Here is a 27,678-nt window from a genome sequence, read left to right on the forward strand (position 1 = left end):
ATTACTGTAAAGCGCAGATATTTATGAAGGTCCAGTAGATATGCTGATACGTTAATGTGCAACCGATTTACGTTGGAAAAAGTTAGCTCCAATTTTGGGCGCGCTGTACATCTTCTCGTCGACACCTCCTGTGCTCATATTGAACAAATTGTGTAAGCGGCGGTTAATAATAAAAGTAACATTATGCCTTTCTCGCTTGTTTGAGCTTTTCTGCCCACGTCCCGTTCGTAATCCATTGCATATGCAAACATTTCTGTACGTCTTTCTTGCATTCACGGCGCTAGATTTGCACTTGCTGGCCAAATTTGGAACTCATTTTTTCCAGCGTAAAACGGTTCCCCATATATCTACAAAGTTTCGCTGCCAAACGATAGCTATAGCCCAGACTGGGCGCTTTAGTTATAATCACTCGGAACCTTCGAATTTCCGTTCCGTTGTTGGATGAAGTATTCGTGTGCGTTTTTGAGGCATCCGATACTACTAGAGTCATTGTGCGATAATTTTCTCATCTCTCTGCTTCTGCTACCTATAAAAGCTTCTTATAGAACAGTGACTTGCGGACTACATATGTTGACGTAGAATATTATTAAGACGAATTTGCTGTTTTTCGGCAACCAGTGACAAAACTGAGGTGAGTTTATGAGCAGCGGAGATGAGGCAGTGGCTTCGCGCACGTGTGACTCTGTGAAACGACCGATACAGGATTTTGTTATTTTACTGCACGCTCAGGAGAATGGTTCAAGTGGCTCTGAGCACTATGAGACTTAACATCTGAGGTCACCAGCCCCCTAGAACTTAGAACTACTTAAACCTAACTAATCTAAGGACATCACACACATCCATGCCCGAGGCAGGATTCGAACCAGCGACCGTAGCGGTCGCGCGGTTCCAGACTGTAGCGCCTACTATGTGGCTGGTCTCGGCGGAGGTTCGAGTCCTCCCTCGGGCATGGGTGTGTGTGTGTGTGTGTGTGTCCTTAGGATAATTTAGGTTAAGTAGTGTGTAAGCTTAGGGACTGATGACCTTAGCAGTTAAGTCCCATAAGATTTCACTCACATTTTTCTGTAGCGCCTAGAACCGCTCGGCCACCCCGGCCGGCGCACGCTCAGAAGAATTGAGTGACGTTATGAGTAGAGGCTATAGCCGTGGAAGAGGTCATTATGGCGATGGAGGGGGGGGGGAGATATTCCCATCATGAGAATTGCAGCGGCCTATATATCCTAGGTGCTGAGTATGACGACAGATTTCGGAGCAAAAATGGTCGAGTAGTTGTTTACAGGTGACAACTGAAAAAACACATAATGGATTTCGTGGGAACTCTGCGTTTGACGCAGTAGAAATTAATTACAATTTCTTGGGCCACCTGTTGAATTCTCTGTGTGTTCCGGGATCGGTTTAGAATGACCGGCCGGCCGCGGTGGTCATGCGGTTCTAGGCGTTCAGTCCGGAACCGCGCGACTGCTACGGTCGCAGGTTCGAATCCTGCCTCGGGCATGGATGTGTGTGATGTCCTTAGGTTAGTTAGGTTTAAGTAGTTCGAAGTTCTAGGGGACTGATGACCACAGATGTTAAGTCCCATAGTGCTCAGAGCCATTTGAACCACGGTTCTAGAATGACGGTTGCTGAGAAGTGTTGGGTATCACAGCTACTGGCGAGAACACATGGCTGGCGGGAAAACAAGTCGGGGCAGCAGAATGAAGCTCCACGGATGGGGAGGGGGATGGAGGTTATGTGAGGAGGAGGAGGAGGAGGAGGAGGGAAGGGCCGTTTTCTGACGGGCCATCAACTGCGAGTTGAGCGTCCATTCTACTTCGCTCCTTATGGATGCGGGACAGTACAGTTACGAGGAAAGAACTGTGGCACATTTCCCCCCAGAACACGGCAGGGTTGACAATCGCGTGAATGAATTATGGATGACCAGATAACGGGGTCGTCCGGCGAAAGGGGCGGCGACAAACGGGGGGTTGGGGGAGAGACGCAGTCGGGTATCCACGCGCGGGACGGACTCCGATGAAGAGCTCCGCCTCTTATCACGCCGTGCATCTTCTGCTCCCGCCTCGCGGTATCCTCCTGCCGAAACGAGCGGCAAGGCCACCTCCATATACACCGCACGGGGAGAAAGCCAAACGTACCGGGGCGACACAAAGGGGGAGAAAGATTCTAAAACTACCATTTTCACATAACTGATTCGGCGAGCTTGACAAAGCAACTAAATTTAAAATTTATTACACCTCAAACAACTGACAGGCATCCACACAATATTTTTAAGACAGATTAGTTTGAAACCTAAATGATACACGTATTTCCTTATTATTATTATTATTTTCGATTATTCCCATTTAAAGAGAGCGTTTGAGCTTGAATTCCTTTATGATGATTGTTTATGTTTTATCTGAGCCCAAATTTTCTTCATGTGTTCACTGTGTTGTTTCTTTAGCTCCGCTGTCCATTTGCATCCTGGTCTCTGTGTCAAATTTATGTTTTTTGATGATGTTCCTGAATTCAGTTCTATTTTCTGCATCGTTTACTGTTATGTGTGCTTGTCTGAGGCCCTCTTCAACTTCTTTTATCCATTTTGTTTTCCCCCTGCCTGAGTAGATGACTTTAAGAATTCGCTTTGAAATTCTGTTTTCATTCATCCTGTGGACATGTCAGTAGAACTGCATTCTTCTTTTTCTTATTGTATCCGTAATCATGTCTGTGTATTTATATAATTCTGATGTTGGTCTCTTCTTCCAGATTCCTTGCTCTTGTATCGGGCCAAAAATTTTCCTGAGAATTTTCCTTTCTTGTTTCTCTATTTCTAAGGCCTACTTTCTCTACTATTTCTTGTAGTGATTTCACTTGCTGCCTGGCTTCCTGAACGGTGTTGGCTAGGAGAGCAAGATCATCAGCGAATCCCCCGCAGTTTAAGCTAACATCATCTTCTGCACTTCCAATTCTTATCATCTTTGGATATATTATTATTATTATTATTTACCCAATATTTCTTCATTCTTTCAGATATTTTCTTTCTTTCTTCATATGAGACCACTCTTCCTGTACTCCTTCTATTGATTTTCATTTGTAGTATTCTGCTTTTCTCTGTCTTGTTTTTTTTTTAGGTCATCTACTGTAATTTGGAGTTCTTTTATATCTTCCTTAATTTCTGTGACCCATTTAATGTCACTCTTGCTATTCCACAATTTTTGTATTATTTTTTTACTAATTCTGTTTTCTGGAGTTCTCATCAGATGTCCAAAGAATGAGATGCGTTTCTTCCTGATTGTGCTCATGACTGGTTGTATTTTCTTATATACTGTTTCATTTGATGCTATTCTCCAATGTCCATTTATTTTATACTGTTTATTTATACATGTCCTAATTCTTCTTCTTTCTATTTTAGTATTCGGTCAATTTCTGCTGTAATAGTTGTTTTGAAGGTAGTTTCAGCTGCATACGTTACTTCTGGTTGTGAAACTGTTTTATAGCCTTTAAATTTGCATCTATAGATAGGCTTTTTTTGTTGTATGTAGTTTTGGTAATGTAATTTGCGTAGTTCAGTTTTTTATTCTATTCTGCCATGATGACTTCTCATTTAGATTGTGTGTTATTATTTCGCCTAAATATTAAAGCCGGCCGGAGTGGCCGTGCGGTTCTAGGCGCTACAGTCTGAAGCCGAGCGACCGCTACTGTCGCAGGTTCGAATCCTGCCTCGGGCATGGATGTGTGTCATGTCCTTAGGTTAGTTAGGTTTAATTAGTTCTAAGTTCTAGGCGACTGATGACCTCAGAAGTTAAGTCGCATAATGCTCAGAGCCATTTGAACCAAATATTAAAATTTATCCACAATTTTGATTTCCTGCTCTCCTATTGTAATTTTGTTTGCAAGTGGTGGATCAGTTAGCATAATCTCCGTTCTTTCAATTGATATTCTAAGGCCTACTTTCTCTGCTATTTCTTGTAGTTATTTCACTTGTTACCTGGCTTCTTGAACGGTGTTGGCCAGGAGAGCAACAACATCAGCGAATCCCAAGCAGTTTAAGTTAATATCATCTTTTGCACTTCCAATTCTTATCATCTTTGGATTGTCCTTGTACCATTCTCTCATTATATATTCCAGTGCACAGTTGAACAGTAATGGTGACAGGCAGTCACCTTGTCTTAAGGAACTTCACTTTTGATTTGGTGTTGGTTAGAGTGAGTTGTATTATTTAATTAGTTTTGGATGGAGTCGTAGATTTCTTGTAAATTTTTAATAGTGAAGGTTTGCAGAGGTTTGTTCCGTTTCTTGTTGTATGCCATAATCAATTTTAAACTGATTATCTGCTCTGCACATCTTCTCCATGGTCTGAAACCTCTCTGATATTCCCCTAACTTCTGTTCTAATTGCTCCTTGATTCTTTCTTGGATAGAATTTTGTATGTGCAATCTAGGAGAGAGATTCCTCTATAGTTGTCTGGGTTGCTCGTATCTCCCTTTTTGTGTAGTGGGTGGATGATAGCTGTGGTCCAATGTTCGGGGAATCGTTCTGTTACCCAAATTTTTTTTAGAGCCATGTGTAAGGAGGTCTTGACTGTGTCACTTGCGTATTTCCACATTTCAACAAAAACCTGATCTTCTCCACATGCCTTATAATTTTTTTGTTCTTTAAGAATTTTTTCTACTTCTTGGAAGTTTTCATTAGTATTAGCAAAGCGCATCATTCTATATTACTAATTTCAATATTAATGCCATCTCTTTTATTGATCGATATAAAAATATACCCTTCACCTGCTCTAACAGCGCAATGCGAGCGCGTTAGCTTGCGAGATCGGGAGACCAGCCAGAACCGGTTTAACGACCCCTTGAGTGTGGTTTTTAGGCAGTCTCCCACGCTCATTTAGACAAATGCTGGGCCAGGCCCTCGAAATTCCGCCGCAGAAAATGCGGTACACAAAAAATTAAAATACAAAGCAGAACAAACTGTACACGTTTCAAGGACGGATGGCGCACGCGACCTCCCTCCCTTATATTACCTTGCTGTCATGAAGAGCGTCTGGACACAGAGTTAAATAATAAAATAAAATCTGCCAGATCCTGAAATAATGGACATCGTACATGTATTAATAACGTTAGGTTAAATTAAAACACACACACCCACACACACACAGAATTACTGAAAATGTCGTTGGGCAGCAAAAAACTGACACACAACACAACTCAAGATGTAGAAACCAGACCAAACAAAGGAATGCAAGCGATAGAGTAATTGTTGAAGCCATACCGTTATCCGCCGCGTTCGGTAATAATAATATGGCGACTGAATTTCAACGATGCAGTGGAGTGTATGCTGATACGAAACTTCGTGACACAGTCCTCCTCGGGTAGCTCAGCTTGTAGATCATTTGCCCGCGAAAGGCAGAGGTCCCAGGTCCGACACACAGTGCAATGTACTAGAAAAAAATGGCTCAAATGGCTCTGAGCACTATGGGACTTAACATCTGAGGTCAATAGTCCCCTAGAACTTAGAACTACTTAAACCTAACAAAGGACACCACACACATCCATGCCTGAGGCAGGATTCGGACCTGCGATCGTAGCAGTCGCGCAATGTACGATAAGTGCACAGTTATAATACAGAGTAATTGTACTTCCTAAGAGGTGATTGTGAACTATTTTGTAACTGTTTTAGAAAATTTAGGAGCAGAATCTTACATATTTTGGACGTGTTTTACTCTTGTACGCTACTATCATACAAATATTGACTCACCACCAGTATTAGTGCTAGAATATGCAAACCACTGTACAGTAATTCTCTAATTAGGGATTTCATTGTACTAATTTACAATATAGTACACATATATGAATTGAATGAAATGGGCCTATGAAGATGCAATGATATGAAACCGTTCAGGAATTATGAACCTGCGATGTAATGAACAGGCCTTGAGGTGTGCTGTCAGCCTAATAGTCAAGGCGACTGATCGCAAAAGACAGGAAATCGGAGTTCGAACAACGGACTAGCACCAATTTTCAATCGTCACCGTTTTCCAGTCCTTCGCTTTTTTCCCTTCCACTGGTACCCATCCTCTTTAATTATTGCAGCTTGTCCATCTTTGGTACACTCTACAATTGGAAAGACGAAACATTCTGAATCTTGCGTTGGATTTGAAGCAGCGATCTTTTTGATACGTCTGAAATCTTATGCCGCTACTTTTGTTTTCACAAGTAGTATATAGATGACATTCTACTGGCTGTTAGACTAAAATTATAAACAGCACCCAGGCTGCTGATGAAATCTTCTCGGGTGCCCATCCGGGTAGCTGCGTCGAAATTCCGCGACGTTTCGATGAGTGTCATTCTCCTGATCTTCTGGCTTCTGACTTCGCCAAAAGATGATGAGAATGACACTTATCGAAACGTCGCGGATTTTCGACGCAGCTACCCGGATGGAAGCCCGAGAAGATTTCATCAGCAGTATAAACCGGGAAAGCCTACATTCACAAACAACACCGAGGCTATTTGTGAAATTGGGAACCGACCAGCAAGTCATAACTTCTACTTCATTGCTTAAACACTACAGTTCTGGAAAATTTACCAAGATTTTGCCCATGTGAATTTCAATGAAATGATTAAAACACAGCGGAATGGAACAGCTTGAGGTAAAGATCTGAATAATATGATCACAAAGCGACTTCGGTTTTGCGAAACATGTTTTTGCAGGCCTAAGTGCAGCATGTGTTAATATGTATTGTTTCAAACAAATGTTAACTTTCTGCCAAATACCTTCCGGCACAGGACTGCTGTGAATATGTAGGCGAGGACTGTCTTTTACATATTATTCATGATAGCAACTTGTCTGATAAATTTCGCGAATTCTCAGGAAACTGATTTTACTGGAAAAGTCAGGGTATTCTGTAGGACTCAGGGATTTCTGAAAGACTCTAGGGGTATTTGCACTGTTCGTTAACGGGAAGAAATATTAATCTTTTACAAATCACTCGGAAATTTTGCTTCCTAAACAATCGATTGTGGAGTCGCAGGGGGGAAACTGAAGAAGTACACTGTACTGTCGTGATGTTCGTTGCCAGCTCCGGCGCGCTTCCCGACCTCCAGTATCTTCGTAATTGTTCGTACACTGTAGGGCTGCAGGCCCGTTTCCCAGTGTATGATTGTGAAGTCGTCACCGGCGGGTGAGAATTTGCACAGTAGCTGTGAATTCCTCGTTAGGCTTCGATTCCGTTTTACTAATTTCATCGTGAATAGTACTTTGTCGACTTTCTTGCAATTAGCAACGACCATATCTGAAGAGCTTCCGGTTTGAAACATGCAGTCAAAGTGTACTGATATTACATTACAGTGACGACATTTCGAAGCGTGTTTCTGTAGGGATTTCTCACATATTCGAGGTAGTCGCACAATGACGCGGCACAGTATGGAACGATGAAGGTCCAGGAAAAAATGGAATTTACAGGTGCGGTAAAAGCTGTAAAGTTACAGAAAAGCTGATAATAACTGTATATCCTAGCTAAAATTAGAATAATCAGTATTAGTAAGTGACGAGCAACTCAATAAAACCTGGAAAAAATTTGAAATCACAGGGAAATCTTTCGTTGAAACAAGGTTGCCACCCTGTTATCGTTTCTTCAGCGACTTGGGCTTTTGTAGTCTTAGATTCGTTAACTTGGGTGTGAAACATCGACTTCATTCAAATCCAGAGTTGAGCAGATAAATGGCGTTGATAGGTGGTAGAATAGATCTGAATACATTAAAATTATGTTTATTCGATTTCGCCCGTTACTGCTAAGGTGCTTCCCTTGTAAGTACTCTGTGATGTTAGATCGACAGCGGTCGAGTGTCAAGACTCGCTGCTTATCTTTATTATTATTGGAGTCCCACATGCGGCATCACGACGCTACGCTGCCGCGTGCCAGAACTTCCCACACCATAAAAGTCCCAGGAGGTCATTGGAAACCCGAGAGGTCGGTGTCTGTAGGCACGAGCTGTCTGGACTGAACACCTACTGTTAAGGCAGAGAGGTCTGCGCGGACAAGAGAAACGCTATCTATAGGCGCACCGTTTGTCTGTGGTATACATCCGTAGGTATTAAAGTGTAACGAATTGCTTTGACTCGTCCGGTATGACGCACGATAGGCTTTTGCCTGGCCTGAATTTTTTATGTGCTCAAGTCCGTAATCGGCTTTGAAGCTTTGCTGCGAATTTATGGTTGTACATACTTCAATGTCAGTTACATAAAATATGAACTCTTTTCTGTGCGCCTCTAACAAAGAGTTGTTAAAAAAGGTGTGGCTTATTTAGTCGTATGTTAAAGATCTCCTGCTCAGAAGACATTTCGTAATTTTCTTTGACATTTTATGGATGAACCCCGGAATTTACATTGCATAGAATATGAATTTAAGGGTGACAATGGCAACATTTTAAAACAGCATATCCTGCCATTCCAATCCCAAAGAAAGCAGGTGTTGACAGATGTGAAAATTACCGAACTATCAGTTTAATAAGTCACAGCTGCAAAATACTAACGCGAATTCTTTACAGACGAATGGAAAAACTGGTAGAAGCCGACCTCGGGGAAGATCAGTTTCGATTCCGTAGAAATGTTGGAACACGTGAGGCAATACTGACCCTACGAATCATCTTAGAAAATAGATTAAGGAAAGGCAAACCTACGTTTCTAACATTTGTAGATTTAGAGAAAGCTTTTGACAATGTTGACTGGAATACTCTCTTTCAAATTCTAAAGGTGGCAGGGGTAAAATACAGGGAGCGAAAGGCTATTTACAATTTGTACAGATACCAGATGGCAGTTATAAGAGTTGAGGGACATGAAAGGGAAGCAGTTGTTGGGAAGGGAGTAAGACAGGGTTGTAGCCTCTCCCCGATGTTATTCAATCTGTATATTGAGCAAGCAGTAAAGGAAACAAAAGAAAAATTCGGAGTAGGTATTAAAATCCATGGAGAAGAAATAAAAACTTTGAGGTTCGCCGATGACATTGTAATTCTGTCAGAGACAGCAAAAGACTTGGAAGAGCAGTTGAATGGAATGGACAGTGCCTTGAAAGGAGGGTTCAAAATGGTTCAAATGGCTCTGAGCACTATGTGACTTAACTTCTATGGTCATCAGTCCCCTAGAACTTAAAAATACTTAAACCTAACTAACCTAAGGACATCACACACATCCATGCCCGAGGAAGGATTCGAACCTGCAACCGTAGCGGTCGCGCGGTTCCAGACTGTAGCGCCTAGAACCGCTCGACCACACCGGCCGTCTTTGAAAGGAGGGTATAAGATGAACATCGACAAAAGCAAAACGAGGATAATGGACTGTAGTCAGATTAAGTTGGGTGACGCTGAGGGAATTACATTAGGAAATGAGACACTCAAAGTAGTAAAGGAGTTTTGCTATTTGGGGAGCAAAATAACTGATGAAGGTCGAAGTAGAGAGGATATAAAATGTAGACTGACAATGGCAAGGAAAGCGTTTCTGAAGAAGAGAAATTTGTTAACATCGAGTATTGATTTAAATGTCAGGAAGTCGTTTCTGAAAGTATTTGTATGGAGTGTAGCCATGTATGGAAGTGAAACGTGGACGATAAATAGTTTGGACAAGACGAGAATAGAAGCTTTCGAAATGTGGTGCTACAGAAGAATGCTGAAGATTAGATGGGTAGATCACGTAACTAATGAGGAGGTATTGAACAGAATTGGGGAGGAGTTTGTGGCACAACTTGACTAGAAGAAGGGATCGGTTGGTAGGACATGTTCTGAGGCGTCAAGGGATCACCAATTTAGTACTGGAGGGCAGCGTGGAGGGTAAAAATCGTAGAGAGAGACCAAGAGATGAATACACTAAGCAGATTCAGAAGGATGTAGGTTGCAGTAGGTACTGGGAGATGAAGAAGCTTGCACAGGATAGAGTAGCATCGAGAGCTGCATCAAACCAGTCTCTGTCATACTCTCGATATGTTCCACAAACTTCTACCTTCTGTTGTAATTCCTGAAACGGATTTTGTGAATTTTTTTGCCGAATATTTTCGTGATACTGAGTAACATTCCCACATGTGCTTATAGTTCAATATTAGACACGTACTTGGCTCATCATGTATACGTTGACTTACAATAATGTTGAATCACGTGAACGTGCTACACTCTTCACTGTAACAAGCACTGAGTAATGGGCTTTTAAATATACTTTACGCGAACAGTGATAGATTCATCGAACATAATTTGTATCGTATGTGATACAGTTAATAAAGCAAATGAAATGATCCTATGGCATTGTTGACCTGGAGGCCCCATTCGGGGCAGTTCGGCCGCCGTATTGCAAGTCCTTTATAGTTGACGCCACTTCGGCGACTTGCGATTCAGTGATGATGAACACACAACACCCAGTCCCATGCCGAGAATCGAACCCGGCCCACCTGATTGGTAGGCGATAACGCTACCGCTACGCTACGGAGGCGGACAATAAAGCAAAGATTCTATAGTATGGCTTCTCTTAGTAGGCTTATACACTGTCCAAACGCATTAAGAGTGGGCACCTGTCGGAAGCGTGAGTAACCAACTTTAACAACAAGGACCGCTGCGAGACATGCAGGAAGAGAGTCAAGTGAGGTTCTAGAATCCACTGGGACGTGGAGTCAGCGGCCAGCAGCGCTAGGTTTCTCGGTTGAGGATCCGTGACGGGAACAACCCGATCGACGTGGTCTCGCAGATTCTCGATGGGCTAAAATCCGAGGAGTTTGGTGACGGGGGGCCCTGGTGCTCTTCGAACTATGCACGTACACTGTGAGCTGTCTCTCACACGCATTGTCATGCATTGTCCTACTGGTAAATGACATCGTGCAGAGGAAAAACAAACTGGGTGTATGTGTAGACACGGACGCCAGTGAGAGATGCATACTTGTGTTGATCCATTGCGCCTTCGAGAATGACGAGATCACTCTGAGGATGCCACGAAAACATTCCTCGGTCTCCTCCGGCCTTGACATTCCGATTGTAGTTGCAGGGCTATACGCGCCAACGGCTATTTGTTAGATGGAGTATAAAACGTGACTCGTCTGAAAACAGCACTTGTTGCCACTCGTCTGACATCCAGTTGCAGTTGGCATGCATCGCCTATGAACCTCAGTCAGCACGGTCGCATGAGCAGGGCGCCCGCCGCAGAGGCCCATATGCACCTAGGTTCGCTGAACGGTCGTTGAGGAGACACTGTTGGAACCTCCTTGGTTGCCGGGCCGCTCTGGAAGAGCGCTTCTAGGCGCTTCAGTCCGGAACCGCACTGCTGCTACGGTCGCAGGTTCGTATCCTGCCTCGGGCATGGGTGTGTGTGATGCCCTTAGGTTAGTTGGGTTTAAGTAGTTCTAAGTCTAGGGGACTGATGACCTCACATAGTGCTTAGAGCCATTTAAATCTTTTTTTTTTTACTCCTTGGTTCATTTGGAAGGTCAGTTGCTCTACCTGCCCGTGCACATCTCCGCCGCCGTCATCACCTCTCATCTATGGCCCGTGGTGCCCCACAGTTGTCTCGCCGCTGGTTTTGGGTAGCGCCATTTTGCCACGCACGACATGCTTTGCCCGTGGCGGCACGCGAACAGTTTACAAACTTAGCCGTTTCGGAAATGATTCCGCCTTTGGCCTGAAAGCCAATGGCAATGCCCATTTGAACGTCGGATAAATCGTTCCGCTTCCGCATTACGACAACGACTGCACTGCTTCCGTCAGGATCGAAGATTTTCATCTGAATAGGTTGCTTCTATTGGTCATCTGAATGCAGTACGTAACCCTAAGGCATTGCCTGTCGTATCTAAGCTGATAAGTAGTACAGCTTCTAAGGATATTGGTTTTCTTCGCGGGTGTCTTAACGAGGTATAAATAAGAAACTTCCTGGCAGATAAAAACTGTGTGCTGGACCGAGACTCGAACTCGGGACCTTTGCCTTTCGCGGACAAGTGCTCTACCGACTGAGCTACCCGAGTACGACTCACGCCCCGTCCTCACGGCTTTACTTCCGCCAGTACTTCGTCTCCTACCTTCCAAACTTTACAGAAGCTTTCCTGCGAACCTTGCAGGAATAGCACTCCTGAAAGAGAGGAGTGAAAATCTCGTTTTGGAAACATCCCCCAGGCTGTGCCTGAGCCATGTCTCCGCAATATCCTTTCTTTCAGGAGTGCTTGTTCTGCAAGTTTCGCAGGAGAGCTTCAGTTTGGAAGGTAGGAGACGAGATACTGGCGGAAGTAAAGCTGTGAGGACGGGGCGTGAGTCGTGCTTGGGTAGCTCAGTTGGTAGAGCACTTGCCCGCGAAAGGCGAAGGTCCCCAGTTCGGTCCCCAGTCTCGGTCCGGCACACAGTTTTAATCTGCCAGGAAGTTTCATATCAGCTCACACTCCGCTGCAGAGCGAAAATCTCATTCTGGAGGTATAAATAATAACGATAAACTCTCATCGCTCTACTGCCTATCAAGCAGGGTCACAGGCAGCTTGAAGCGTCAACAGCTTCATTACGGCGTCCTAATCTTCGTATGAGGGTGTTTAATATGTGGAACGCTTCCCGACTTTGCGTGTCATTCTTGGGCAAGGGCCATGCTAATCTTCTCTGTAACGTTCCAGTTTTAGTAGATGTACCGCCGAAGCGAGTACTGCTGCTTCCACGTCCCCCTCCCCCCCTGAGGCCACCTGCTGTCTCCGAGTGGTTATTGCACCTTGACGTCGAACAGAGGCGGTGTTCACATTAAAGTGTACACGTCGTGTATCACGTAGCCTGGGGCGACTCTTTCAATGAGACTTGGCAGCGACTGCGCCGGAGCGAGGCAGACGCGCGTGTTAAAGCCCGCGGCAGGCACTGCAGCGTCGGTACGCCCACCTCGCGGCCAAACCTGCTCCGCGGCAAAACAAAGAGCAGGAGGCCGTCTGCCGCACAGGTCGTCCACCTGCGCTGCGCATGCGCCGAGCCGCCGCCGCCGCCCCTGCCCTTCTCCCGTTCGCATCTCCGCGTGAACACGCCGATCAAAACTGCGCTACAGCCCAAGGCACAAACAAAGTGTTACTGAAACAATAAATTATTGTGACCACTATCTTATGTTATGCTTTCCACGGGGCGTTTTAGGTGGAATGTACCTGCATCATCACGTAGATTTGTGTCAGTACACATGGATGTATTGTTTGTACGACTTTTGGGGGTAACCTGTGGTACTGTTCGGCAGCAGAACACTAAAGATATTTTAGTACAAAACTCAAAGTTATGTGAATGTTTTCATTTTATGGGTGAATATAAATATTGTTGTGTACATAGTTCCGCGTAGCTAGCGCGTACACAACTTTCCCACTAGAGCGCGCCCCGCTAAGCACAACAGCGTAGGCGCAGCGCTCGTCCGTCTCCGCACTACGAGATGGCGCTGTCATAGAGACGGACCAAATTCTGCCTCCGCCGATCCGCGTATTAATATGTAACGCAGCCAAAGAGATTGCTGCTAACGTAGAACCTTTTCTACTCGCGGATCACACTCGCGCAGTGATACCTGAACGCGCGAGGTATTATAACGAGTGTACAGACCTCCGATTAATCAGTCTGCATCAGTCTATGGTCAAGTTTCGGTCTGCGCCTGATAAGATTATCATATTCCTGTACATAGCCATGAAGATAAATGTATAGACACTTTGTCAAGTATCAGAAATATATGAGAATAAGATTAACGTACCAAGACCAAAGGAATTTCAGATTGTCAATTGTAAACAGCATCCAGAATCAAGTTACGTAATCTCTATGATTTTTATTATTTTAATAAATGTGTGTGAAAATTAATCAAGTTCTGTTTAAAGTTGGTCACCGCCAATCTGCTACTCTAAGCGTGCAAGTGGCATTTCTATCGTCTGACCTAACGGCAGAAGATAAATACGCCACGATAAGACCACGAGACATATTGCCGACACTCGCCTACTTCGTTAGAGCGACAAGTCAAATAATCTGATGGTGCGTGCACCGAAGGTCTTACAGTACGCACACCACAAATATAAATTTACCAAGAGCAGGCATTGCCAAAAGTGTCAGAGCATTTATAATGGCCAAACTCGAACAGCGTTCAAAGTACATTATAAGGAACATTGCAACTGAAATTCTAATCTTACAGCCTTGGGTCAACATTTGGGAACAACTAAACGTGAGATTCAAGATAGTATGAAAGTCATCCACAACACCGCAGATACAGGTCCTGTGCTACATGTTTTGAAAGAACTCAAAAATGGCTCTGAGCACTATGGGACTTAACATCTGAGGTCATCAGTCCCCTAGAACTTAGAATTACTTAAACCTGAGGACATCACACACATTCATGCCCGAGGCATGATTCGAACCTGCGACCGTAGTGGTCGCGCGGTTCCAGACTGAAGCGCCTAGAACCGCTCGGCCACACCGGCCGAATTGAAAGAACCGGAAAATTTTGTAGAAAAGAAAGAAAACCCGCAAAATTTATGAAAGGAACAAATTCAATTTAATTTACATGGTTTTTCCAGTTACTTCATGAAGTACTGTACATAAACGAACAAAATATAATACCTGCCGTATTCTCGTATCAGAAATATTTACAAAAATGGTCCAAATGGCTCTGAGCTCTATGGGACTTAACATCGGAGGTCATCAGTCCCCTAGAACTTAAAACTAATTAAACCTAACTAACCTAAGGACATCACACGCACCCATGCCCGAAGCAGGATTCGAACATGCGACCGTAGCGAGAAATATTTATAAAAGCAATAATTTTGAATGTATATTTGTAAAGGCATTTTTAAATATGTACTTTTTATAATGTATTTTGAAAGATGGTGTAATTTTTACGGATGTCTTTTGAAAGATAAGCAGGTATGTACGGATATGAAATGTTTATACACAGGTGCATAAAAGACGCGATTAAAATGTAAATTTCGTTACCAGCACTTGTAAATTATCTTTGGATGCTCTGTATCTCGGACGTTACAAGTACTGTTGTACACTCAATTTAATCTTTGACGCTGTCAGTATCATTATTCCCTACCGTACGTTAAACGCACTTTAAAGGTGAGTTAAGTACTATAGTACAGCCAGTTTAATATTTAGTGCTGTCAGCAAACTTGAAACGTGAGTCACCGTACTGGAAAATGAATATGTACTTTACGTAAACTCAATGTAAGTTTTCCGTATTAGTAATTTTGTATCTTTTACAGCGTATATTCCGATCATGCTCTTGTTCATTTGAGAGCGAAACCGGCAAACAAAAACATTAAATGTGACATGTGGCTGTTTTCTAAAAACTTACTGATATAAATGTTAACATCTTTAAGCGAAACAAGCAAGAACTAGGAGGAGAGACACTTGAACTGATGGCGAGTTGAATCGCAGATCTTTAGATTTGTATGATCTGACACATACCCGTTTAATTGGTGGGTCACACAACACTAATGAATTCCCTCAATTCTTCATCGTTGTCGGGATTCCTGCCACGAGAGATAACCGATCACTTGCAGCTCATGCAATGCATCAAGTGGTTAAATTCCACTTAAAGACGTTGGAGGCCTGTAAAGATTAATATAATTCATATCGCCGTGAGTTCATGCATTCACGTATCAGACATACGTTAATTATATTACCAGATTCTTCACTTCACGAAGACTATACATTGCAGTAGATAGAAAATCTGACATTAAGAAAGAGGAATACAGGACGCTAGAGCTGTTTCTTCTCTTCAACGTCGTCGATGATTGATGATTTGCTGTCCATGCGTTACGCCAAAAAATTCGACCTCTCTTCGGAAAGTTAATGGCTCCTGCTCGCTGTTTCTACCTGAGCATTTCCATAAACTCAAGTGTTTTAATAATTAGAACATATACTACCTTTTATTACGTTTTGTACCATCATATGTAATAAATATTTCATTTGCTGACATGCGATAAATATTCTCAATTCACTCTTTTAGCAATAAACATCGGCCATTATTTTGTGCACATGAGGAAGACAGTTTTTAGTATAAAAGACTGTTGAAGCACGCTGTAAACAAAAATGTGTGCACTTGAAAATAGCTTCAAGTCGAAGTATGTCAACAGTGATTAAGTAAACGAAAGTGTTTAGTTATTTGCACGTGATACTGATCATAATTCTGGTCACGTGTTATGATGTGGAACGTTGCACTTTAAACACACACACACACACACACACACACACACACACAGAGAGAGAGAGAGAGAGAGAGAGAGAGAGAGAGAGAGAGAGATTGCATCCGAAGATAATTTTATTATCTAGTTGATTCGTGACATATCACTGGGTTCGTGGTCAAAGATATTTATTCTATACCTCAATTCCTTTTCTGCTACTCTGAATGTAAGTCACATCTACTTTTATTCTTATATTTATTAATATTAAAACATTTACAGTCTTGGCGGAAGAAAATGTTCAGTTTATTTCCGGATTTTATACAGATGTTCCAGTGTTAACGGCAACAAATGGCACAAGACAGTCAGTGTTTCACTAAAACTATACAAGTCCGGCAGTCGCTTTACAACACTTGTTGCCTGTACAAAATTTAACGCAGAACTACCGAACGAATGTATAAAATAAATCCATACATGTTATAAAAATGTACGTGTATGTATGTGTTTGTGTATGTTTCACAATTTCTCCAAAACTACTAGACGTATTTCAACTAAACTTGATACACATACCCTTTACTGTCAAGCAACAATTGCTATGGCGTTAAGAACTATCAACGTATCTCTGTTCAGGAGGTATGACATCATAATCAATGGGATGGGAGAAAAAGTTCCGCATGATGCATGACGTTTAAATTTAATGCTTTTTTGCTGCTAATTCGATTCACAATATATTTCGCAAGCAGTATCAATATAAGCCGCTGAATGTGCCTACATAAATATCTGATTGTACGCCACAATATTCAAGAGATGACAGCATAACACTGAGATGCGTGAAAAAATGCCACCAATACATTTATTCTTTACTACTAACACTCCTACAGTCGAGTTCACAGGTCTCAACTGCGAAATGCAAACCGGCTCCAAGACAAAACAATAGCCGTCTATAGAGCTATGAAAGGACGTCGCCATAGAGACGGTTATAATATCGCGTTGTAGATACGCAACGTACCTACACCCAGCTTATAGAAACAGTATGTCACAAGTAGAAAATTGCAAAATGAATATCCGGAAAGCGCCCGATTTGTCAGCAAGTAAATAAATATGTATTGTAGTAACACAACTAGGCGCTGGTAAAAGGGCTTTGGCAGTCGCTGTCCTGAATAGGTGCATCGCAGTGACATAGAAACGGGCGTGGCGCGGGCAGAACCTCTCACACAGGCCAAATTATAGCTCCCGTCTATCTGCAGGAATCAGACACCCGCCTCCCCGCTCTTCGCGTTTCGTTACGTGCGTTTATCGCAGACAACACCAACTGGTTGCAACTTCACACCCAGATGAAGCGTGACACCTGCTAATAAGTGGCGATACACATCAGACAGGCAGTGCTGATTACAATTTATATTCTTCATTTACGTTTCTACATCCGACTACTCATTAGCGCTGTTACCTGGCATTCGTTGTCGCTGTGCGAAACAATGCGGAAACAGTGCCTTCATTTCTAGTGAAAGAAAAAGGGCGCCACAGTTTTCATTAGCCTGGAAAAAAGAAAAGAATGAAAAAAAGCCCGCCAGGGGCAGTAATCAGCGCCTGTAGTTGATATTCGCCTTCATCAGAGGATCAGCTCTATCATTCTCTCTTCCTCTCCCTTTGTTAATATAAGATTTTCTATCTACTGTAATTTATTGTCTTCGTGAAGTGAAGAATCTGGTAATACAATCAGCATATATCTGATATGTGAATGCATAACCTCACGGCGATATGAATTAATAAAATCTTTACGAGCTTCCAGCCACTTCAATTGGAATTTAGCTACTTGATGCAAATGAAAGCCCAAGAAGGCTTTGTTAGCCATCGTCACAATTATCGCAACTAATGTTGTATGCCTGATGAGGCTTTTGTGAGATTATAGCTGTTACTGTTGCCCTAGTGAAATGCTTTTCTCTATGGCTGCGTGCAGCGACAACGTATATGGAAATATCATCATACCAAGAAGCGTTTAGTGTGTATCAGAGAGTAAACTGTTACCAGGCAGTGCAAGCGGACCGCTGCCGAGAGTGGGGTCGCAGGGAGGAGTGTGGGATTGGGGTTTCCCATTCCTTCGACGGCCGGTTATTACATAGAACAAGTTCCGATTGGAAAATCGTGGGGTAGGAAATTGGTTATCTCTTTTAAAGGAATCGTGTTAGGATAATGCTAAGGAAACTACGGGAAACTGATGGCCGGATTTGGATTTGAAATTCGTTTTTCTGCATGTGGAGGGTTGGAGGGGGCGCACGTAGGGGCGGGGGATTCAACGGTTTAACCACTGTGCCACCACTGTTGGAACATTTGTCGGATTGTGAGAGCACTGCACTGCGTCATTTTTACGCTACCGTCCGAAAATCTCCAACGAAGCAATAAGCACATTTTTGCTCTGAATAATACTCAACACTGCACCCAAACTTAAATTTAACCACTTTACAATGGAACCGATTGAGATCTACGACTGAGTTACGTAATTTACATTTCCTGACAGTAGTTTAGCACGTCGTCCTCCTGCAGTGCGCGAATGTGCCCCCATAATTTATTACATTAGTTTGCGTAAATCATTCTTTTCAAATTCTACGTTTCTGCTGGGTGTCCCAGTGACGAAATATCACCTGCATTGGTTTGGCGGAGTATGTAATCCATTTCCGACAAAACTATACAGTTTTTATTTACAAAACTGGTCCGGAAGGAGTATCTAGAACAAATTAAATTCATTACACTGTTACGACACTATACTATTTGTACAGCTATTACTATTGACAATTTTCACGCTATCGAATTTATACTGCTAGTACTTGGGAAACAAAGCACTGCTTCAACAAATGATAAGCGCTGGAAAATATACACGTCAGCACTACAACTTCATTTAGAGCTCACTAGGACAGTGCGCAGTTAACATGTGTAAACTGACAGTCCGCAGCTCGTGGTCGTGCGGTAGCGTTCTCTCTCCTCGCGCCCGGGTTCCCGGGTTCGATTCCCGGCGGGGTCAGGGATTTTCTCTGCCTCATGATGACTGGGTGTTGTGTGCTGTCCTTAAGTTAGTTAGGTTTAAGTAGTTCTAAGTTCTAGGGGACTGACAACCATAGAAGTTAAGTCCCATAGCGCTCAGAGCCATTTGAACCATCACACTGTAACAACGTGGTAGTTCTAATAGTTGTAATTTCAAACATGAGAAGTGTTTATGAGCTTGGCGAACGGAATTGTAAGAAAAATCACATTGTTACAGTGACCACTGAGATACTTTAGAATTAAGTGAAACGCGTATGGTCTCAGTATAGGTTGCGCATCATGTCAACACCGACTCAAAGGAAAGCCTCGGCGCTTGTAGGTGACGTCACGTCAGCTAGGCACGGCGAACGCCAGGTCTGTTGCAGGCAGAAACGCCTGGGCGTGTTTATCACTATAAATCTCTTATTTTTGGACAAAATGTTTGGTATTGTTTTGAATCCTGCAGTTTTATTTAGATGAAAGATTTTCTCACTATCGTAAAGCTACAAATGAAGATCATAGTTCTGTATTACTGAATCCTGTCGAAACAAACGTAGATCAATATGAGAAGATGCTTTGCCCCATCGAAAGCTTCGGAAATTTTACATTCAAGTAACTATATTTACTTGATCCATTTTGTTATCGAAACTTACCCCAACACCCTTACAATTAACTCGTTTCTTTTATTTATTTATTTATTTATTTTCGTTTGACATCGTCACTGGAAATGTCAACTAATTTACATGTGTAAATGTCCAACTGTTGCCAGTCATTAGATTACAGTCGTTTTCAATGAAAGGAATTCTAAACAGGAAACAAAATAGCTTCATACATCGAAAATACTACTGAGCTTAAACTTTTTTAAACATGCACATTAGAAAAGATAAATATTCCCCTCTTGCAACTGAAAGGAGAAACTTTATAAGACAAAAAAAATTTATTTGATTAAACAAGTATCTCTCTTTTGCCTCTTCTTCTGTCCCCCACCCCGCCCCCAATGTGTACAATCGCAAGATATTTCATTAACATTCAGTGCTCCTCACCCCATAGTCAACCAAGATATCTAAAGAAGAGCACCAATATGTTCACAGTTTCTTGTAAAAGCAACCCAGTACAAACGTAACTTCCTCAGATTTACAAATAACGTAAAGACGCGCGAATTCTGTTGCTGGTGGACCATGAACTTGTTTTTGCATGTCAATCCTTAAAACAGGTGGAAATTTAAGTTCAGGCTGGCTCTGAGCACTATGCGACTTAACTTCTGAGGTCATCAGTCGCCTAGAACTTAGAACTAATTAAACCTAACTAACCTAAGGACATCACACACATCCATGCCCGAGGCAGGATTCGAACCTGCGACCGTAGCGGTCACGCGGTTCCAGACTGAAGCGCCTTTAACCGCACATCCACACCGGCCGGCTTAAGTTCAGGAGTACACTATTTGTTAAGAAGTGTAATGAATTGCACAATTTATTGATTGCAGAAATCTCTCAGAACAATGTGTGTTGGTCAACTACCGCCAATAGTTTCACATTTTCCTGTGTCAGAGAGGGAGACACAGGCATTATCAGTACGCCTGCAACAGACCTGGCGTTCGCCGTGCCTAGCCGACGTGACGTCACGAACAAGCGCCGAGGCCTTCCTTTGAGTCGGTGTTGATCGTATACGGGCAGACTTACTGCCATCGCGTTTGTTTCCGCTCTTGGTTGGTTGGTTGGTTGGTTGGTTGTTTGGTTGCTTGGGGAAGGAGACCAGACAGCGTGGTCATCGGTCTCATCGGTTTAGGGAAGGAAGTCGGCCGTGCCCTTTCAGAGGAACCATCCCGGGATTTGCCTGGAGTGATTTAGGAAAATCACGGAAAACCTAAATCAAGATGGCCGGACGCGGGATTGAACCGTCGTCCTCCCGAATGCGAGACCAGTGTCTAACCACTGCGCCACCTCGCTCGGTTTTCCGCTCTTGTTTCCTTGCGTTGTATACAGCGTGTACATAAAGTCTGCAAAAACTTTCAATTATTTACTGCACAAGAACTAAACATTGTACAGATATCATATATATTGCGTTTTGAAGAGAAACTCTGAAAGTTTTTTTTACGAACATTCAGTATGCGAACCATGAGTGACCCGGCAGACGTCAATATGATAATCGAATTCTTGCCATACCCGTCCCATCGACTGTGGCAGTTGCTTCCCGTATTCTCTTCCGGAGCTCTGCTACATTACGTGGTAGAGGCGGTACGCACACCATATATTTAATGTGTCCCCACAGAAAAAAGTCACACGGCGTGAGATCTGGTGATCGGGGAGGCTATTTCATGAAACAGCTGTCGAAATCCAACACACAGAAAGCTCGCTCCGCACCTGAACTCGCCATGTTTGCGACTAGCGCTGACTATCGGCAAATTACCAAACTACCCTGTGGCGGTATACATGAAAAAGAAGAAAGACTTTCATGGTCTCTTCGAAATGACATATATATGATATATGTTGTTGTTGTTGTTGTCTTCAGTCCTGAGACTGGTTTGATGCAGCTCTCCATGCTACTCTATCCTGTGCCGTCTTCTACATCTCCCAGTACCTACTGCAGCCTACATCCTTCTGAATCTGCTTAGTGTATTCATCTCTTGGTCTCCCTCTACGATTTTTACCCTCCACGCTGCCCTCCAATGCTAAATTAGTAATCCCTTGAAGCCTCAGAACATGTCCTACCAACCGATCGCTTGTAGTCAAGTTGTGCCACAAACTTCTCTTCTCCACAATTCTATTCAATACTTCCTCATTAGTTAAGTGATCTACCAATCTAATCTTCAGCATTCTCCTGTAGCATCACATTTCGATAGCTTCTATTCTCTTCTTGTCTGAACTATTTATCGTCCACGTTTCACTTCCATACATGGCTACACTCCACACAAATACTTTCAGAAACGACTTCCTGACATTTAAATCTATACTCGATGTTATCAAATTTTTCTTCTTCAGAAACGCTTTCCTTGCCATTGCCAGTCTACATTTTATATCCTCTCTACTTCGACCATCATTAGTTACTTTGCTCCCCAAATAGCAAAACTCATTTACTACTTTAAGTGTCTCATTTCCTAATCTAATTCCCTCCGCATCCCCCGACTTAATTCGACTACATCCCATTATCCTCGTTTTGCTTTTGTTGATGTTTATCTTATACCCTCCTTTCAAGACACTGTCCATTCCGTTCAACTGCTCTTCCAAGTCCTTTGCCGTCTCTGACAGAATTACAATATCATCGGCGAACCTATACAGTGTTATATTCTTGTGCAATAAATAATTGAAAGTGTTCCCGGACTTTATGTACACCCTGTATATCAGAACAGTGAAATGCAAGAGAAAAGGCTGGCGGTAAAACGTGTCAAGCGAACAGACACAATCAGTAAACACTTTGTTACTCAATGCCTTCCACCTCAACTTCGCGCGACAGGCAGAGGAAACGTGTAAGCAACTAGGGCGCCTGCGCTTTTTCTCCGTCCACTTGTCGTTGGGCGATAAATTACACTTTACCGGGGCCCGGCGTGCGGCGGAGCCAATAAAAAGAGCGAGCGGGCCAATCTGGCGCCTCGGCACACACGGCTATCAGCACAAATATTTGACCAGCAGTTTGCCCCGCGCCGCGCCCTGGTTATTACCAGGCTTCCGGCAGCCACGTACTGTATACACGTCCACCCCGGCGTGCCCCGCCTTGTCCTTCACACAACCCCGGCCCTCTTTAAAGGATACTCAATTCTGCAGTCTGATTCTATACCATTTCTGACAGTTATTACGCTACCTGGTACTTGCTAGTTGCCCAGTATCCACATTAAAAAAAAATGTCACGGTTCACTGGCTTAGTCTCACTTTGTCTAGAAGATAATCTAATGTTTTAGTAATCTGGCTGGGGCAGTTTATGCCTATTTCACCACTATTATGCCTATATGTTTATCACTATTATGCCTATTTTATCACTATTATAAGAAACAATTCACTTTATTGCTACCATGACCGCTCCCACGGGAAATAACCCAAGCAGCGAGGGCCTGCTACACTTCACAGTTAATACAGCAAGCAGTTACGAGGGACATTTCATAAATTACGCACACTATTTTTTTTTTTTACTTACAGGTTTATTTTTTTCAGTATTTCTTTAGAGTCCTTCAGTATAGTCTTCCTGCTTCTCTATGACTGAAGCCGGCCGCTGTGGCTGAGCGGTTCTAGGCGCTTCAGTCTGGAACCGCGCTGCCGTTACGGTCGCAGGTTCCTATCCTGCCTCGGGTATGGATGTATGTGATGTCCTTAGGTTAGTTAGGTTTAAGTAGTTCTAAGTTCTAGGGGACTGATAACCTCAGATGTTAAGTCCCATAGCGCTCAGAGCCATTTTCAATGACTGAATCCCAACGTCTCGGAAGCTCTATTATTGGATCCAGGGCACCACTTCTATTCATCTGCCGAATGATTCTGGTAACGGTGGTGCAAAGTTCTTCCAGATAAAGATAAAGACGTCAACGCATAGGTTTTTTCAACTTCGGGAAAAAGTCGAAATCCAGCGGACTCATTTCCGGGGTGTAGGGAGGACGAGGCAACACTTCCCATCCGTATTCGCGCAGTATTTGGGCTACAACAATGCCGACATATGATCGAGCATCGTTGTGGAGAATGAGTAGCCCAGTCTCTAGCAACTGCGGTCGGGTTCGTGCATTTTTCTGCGCAGGTTTTGCATGAAGTTACGATAATACATTGCTGTGACACTAGTTCCACGTGGAACTCTACCTGTCATGATGATTCCTTGCAAAAAATCATCATTTGCTCGAGATTTGATTGAGCGCGTCGAAATTCTTTTGGACGTGGGGTAGCTGAAGCCTCTCCACTCACTGCATTGTGATTTCAGCTCCGGTTCAAAGTCTGTAATCCACGATTCATCAAAGGCGAGGCGACAAATTGGCGCAAGAATCCTTGGCCTTCACGGTCGAATTGTTGTTTGGCCAAGTTTGCAAAGTCCACGCGTTTCTGGTTCTCTTCAGCAGTCAAACAGTGTGGGACCCATCTCGCAGAAATTTCTTTCTTCTTCAAATCAGTTGTTAGAATACGGAATACTGAAGCTGGGGGAAAACCCGTGGCTTCAGAGAGTTCCTCCTTCAAGAGCACTTGCCACATGTTTCACACTTCTTTCATCTGTTGTCGTTTTTGGCCTTCCGGGTCTTGGATCATCGTCTCTGTTCATACGTCCACCACGAAAAGGACTAACCCAACATGAAACTGTGCTACGGTCGACTGTAAACGCACCATAAACTTCACTTAACACACTGTGGATTTCTGTCGGCTTTTCGCCGCGTAAAGTTTCGATCTTGATGTACGACCTCTGGTCTTCAACAGTCACAGTATCCGAGAACCCTGCAAGGTCCATTTCTATCTCTCCCCAATTTTATATTGGAGTACACAGCGAAAAAACAAACAGAATTCATTCTGAGAAGATGACCATAAAAATTTATCCTCCTTTTTCGCATAGTATCTGAAAGTTTTTCAGTTTTCTTGTAGAGAGTTTCATTTTTGATGTATATAATCTTATTGTCTCGAAATTTTGGTCCTATGTTTTTTCTTAAAATTTTTCTTTCCTTTAGCTCAAGTTTCTCCATTTGGCCTTTGAAATTCATGTTTAGTGTTTCTAATGCATACAGTGCTTCTGGCTTAATCACTGTCTTGTAATGTGTAATTTTGGACCCCCATGAAAGGGATTTTTTGTTGTATGTATTTTTTATTAGCTGGAAGGCCAATTCAAGTTTATTTCTTCTGGATTCCATTGCTTTGCTTTCCCCAGCATTCCAACTAATCCATTGTCCGAGATATTTGAATTCTTTTACTATTTCAATCTTTTGTTCTTGAACTTTGAAGTATTTACATGAATGCTTGATGTTTGTCAATATCTTAGTTTTTCCAAAGGAGGTGTGAAGACCTATTTTAGCTGCTTGTTTCTTTAGTTCAAGGATTTGCTCCCGCGCTTCTTCCATTGTTTCAGCAAACTGGGCCATACCATCTTCGAAAGAAATGCAATTTACTTTAAGGTTCTTCTTTTTGCAACCCAGTCCTATACCACTCCATAGTATTTTAATTATCTGATAAAAATTTCCGGTCAATAATTTGAACAATTCTATATCTAGTAACATACACTGGAAATAAAATATAGCATTTTTGGCTACAATTAGGTGTCATGTAGTCATAAAAGGACGAAAAAACCATAGAAATATTATGTACCATTTTTATGTAATGTTAATAAAGTCACGGTTGAAAAGATTCATTTGACACATAAATATGAGAATATTTAGATAAGCAAAACAGAGTAATTGTTAAAAATATGTTAACAATATGTTCCTTGACGACCACATAGCTCCACTGACACATCAGATTTGTTTAGCACTTTAGATATGAAGTCTAAGATTAGACTTTGTTTCCACAGTGGATGCGGTCTCCTATTGTTAAATGAGTATTTCTTCCCACTAAACCAAATTAGGGAATCAGTCAGACTAGGAACATGTTCGAATTGCAACTTGCCATTGTGGCTGCTGCGTTGGCTGCATAATTGTTCTGGTGAAAGATGGTTTTAACTGTTGCTTGATTCAGGACTATGATGATAGATCCAAGTGTCGCCCACGGTCACGAATCTACGATTTTGTTTGAGGACTCCCACATTCAACGTTGAATATTCCTCCGCATCCCTTTTTGGTCAAACGTCAGAAATCGTGGCATCCAGCATATTTCGCGTATTTTTTGCTTAGTTTCTTCGTTCCGAAGAATGTAGAGCGCTCGTTCAGTTGAGATGCCTACAATATCAGCTATGTGGCGTATATTCATTCAGCGCTCTTCCGTTACCTTACCATGAATTTATTCAACGGCTATGTTTAGGTGCCAACCGGTGTGAGATTCAACTTGAGCGATGTCATAAGCACGTTTAAACTCATTAATCCATGAATGAATACTCTCACCGACCAGTGACGAGTCCACGCGAGCTTAGCCCCGTTAGGTTTCGATCTGCGCAGCTGTCGAATCTTTCAAACGTCCGTGTTTAATAACATCACGAAATCCGTTTTTCGACATCTTCTACGTCAACATGTTGCACTGACGATTTCAAACGGGAGTCTTGTAACACAACTAGCGCCAGCAGGTCTAATACATTCGATGCTTTCAAAAAATAATTACAAGATTCATGCGTATCTGCGCTGGTAAGATCAAATATTTCCCTCTCCATCTATGAAACTTGTCATTTTCGTGTTTAGAATAACCTGGCGACTTGTATAGAAATGCCAGAATCAAAAAGTACACTTTGTTTTCCTGTCTGTCGTTGAACCACAGTCAGGAAGAATAAAAGTAGCACATGAGTGGTACAAATCACATCATTCTCTTATAGCTCGTCTCTTTCTTCTGCGATGCATTTACCCCATGACACGTTCTTTGGGTAGCAAATGGGACTTTGACGGTAATCCTGTGTGCGCCGTATAAGGACTTCCACAGTTTCAGTCTATGGCTTCACGTATTCAATACGCATCACTATGAAGTGCGTAGCAGAGAATATCTTTAAAAACTGTTATTTACCTGACTTTATATGAAAGAGCTATGCGGGCAAAAGAATATTCGTGATTTATCCTAGTTTTCTAAGCAGGTGCTTACAAAATATTCAGCGGCTTTCTACCAGTGTCTAACAGTTAAGTTTTTTCAACACTTCTGTTACACAGACGATGTGAACTCAGAATGTTTTTAGGATTCTACCGCAGAGAGATATTGCGTGAAGAATTGTGTCAGAATTCCACCAAAGCAACAGCTATCGATGTGAGACGGGAATTCTATCTACCTGTACACATCTACACCCTATGATGTGAACTCTCTGGAACACGTGTGCTCGTGGACTGGTCTAGGCAGGAACGAACGCTGCGGCTAGAAACCTGTTTGTGGCCCTCTGTGACTTGTAATTCCACACTGGCACCTATGCTGAGAGACGCCGAGCCTTCTGCTGTTTTCAGTAAAGTTGCGCAGGCGATGTTACAGCGCGCACCTGCAAAGTTTGTGGACTATCCACAGCATTTTGATGTTCTCATACGAGCAGACGCCTACGTAACATTCTAACGGCAGGATCAAAAACCCGTCGCCCCCCCCCCCCCCCCCCACACACACACACTATGATGGGACAGTCAAAGCCCACAGTCGCACAGCTCTCATTACGGATACAACGGTAAACTGCCGGATGTTCCTGTACCGACACAGCAGCTGGCTCCTTTGTCGCATTCATAATGCTACAGAGTCCCTACCCACAACGGTCCGAAACCAGAGACATTTTCGTGGAACTAGTGAAATTACAGTACAATCAGTGACTTAATAATGAAAGAGCAAGAACATCGCGAAGTTGAAATCGACGGTCACCTCTAAAATGCATAAGTTTGATTACGGTAGAGAAACGGGAGTGAGAGTATTTTTAGCGCAGGATATTGTCAGGCTTCGAATGAGCTCCAACACAATATGAGACTGAAAATACAGCACAAGAAATCTTCATTTCGATTCACATGTCTTGAGGGACACATG

The 27,678-nt window shown here is 42.8% G+C and overlaps 1 protein-coding gene and 1 non-coding gene across 2 annotated transcripts in view; both read right to left on the reverse strand.

The window, feature by feature from the left end:
• The window catches only part of LOC124788245, a 460,001-nt gene that overhangs the window by 407,991 nt on the left and 24,332 nt on the right, over nucleotides 1–27,678 (reverse strand). The window lies entirely within an intron of this gene.
• On the reverse strand, nucleotides 12,513–12,619 carry LOC124791116. The gene has a single exon (XR_007016542.1). It is a non-coding gene; the product is annotated as a U6 spliceosomal RNA (small nuclear RNA).

The sequence above is a fragment of the Schistocerca piceifrons genome, chromosome 3 (genome assembly GCF_021461385.2).
Source record: "Schistocerca piceifrons isolate TAMUIC-IGC-003096 chromosome 3, iqSchPice1.1, whole genome shotgun sequence".
Taxonomy (NCBI): Eukaryota; Metazoa; Arthropoda; class Insecta; order Orthoptera; family Acrididae; genus Schistocerca; species Schistocerca piceifrons.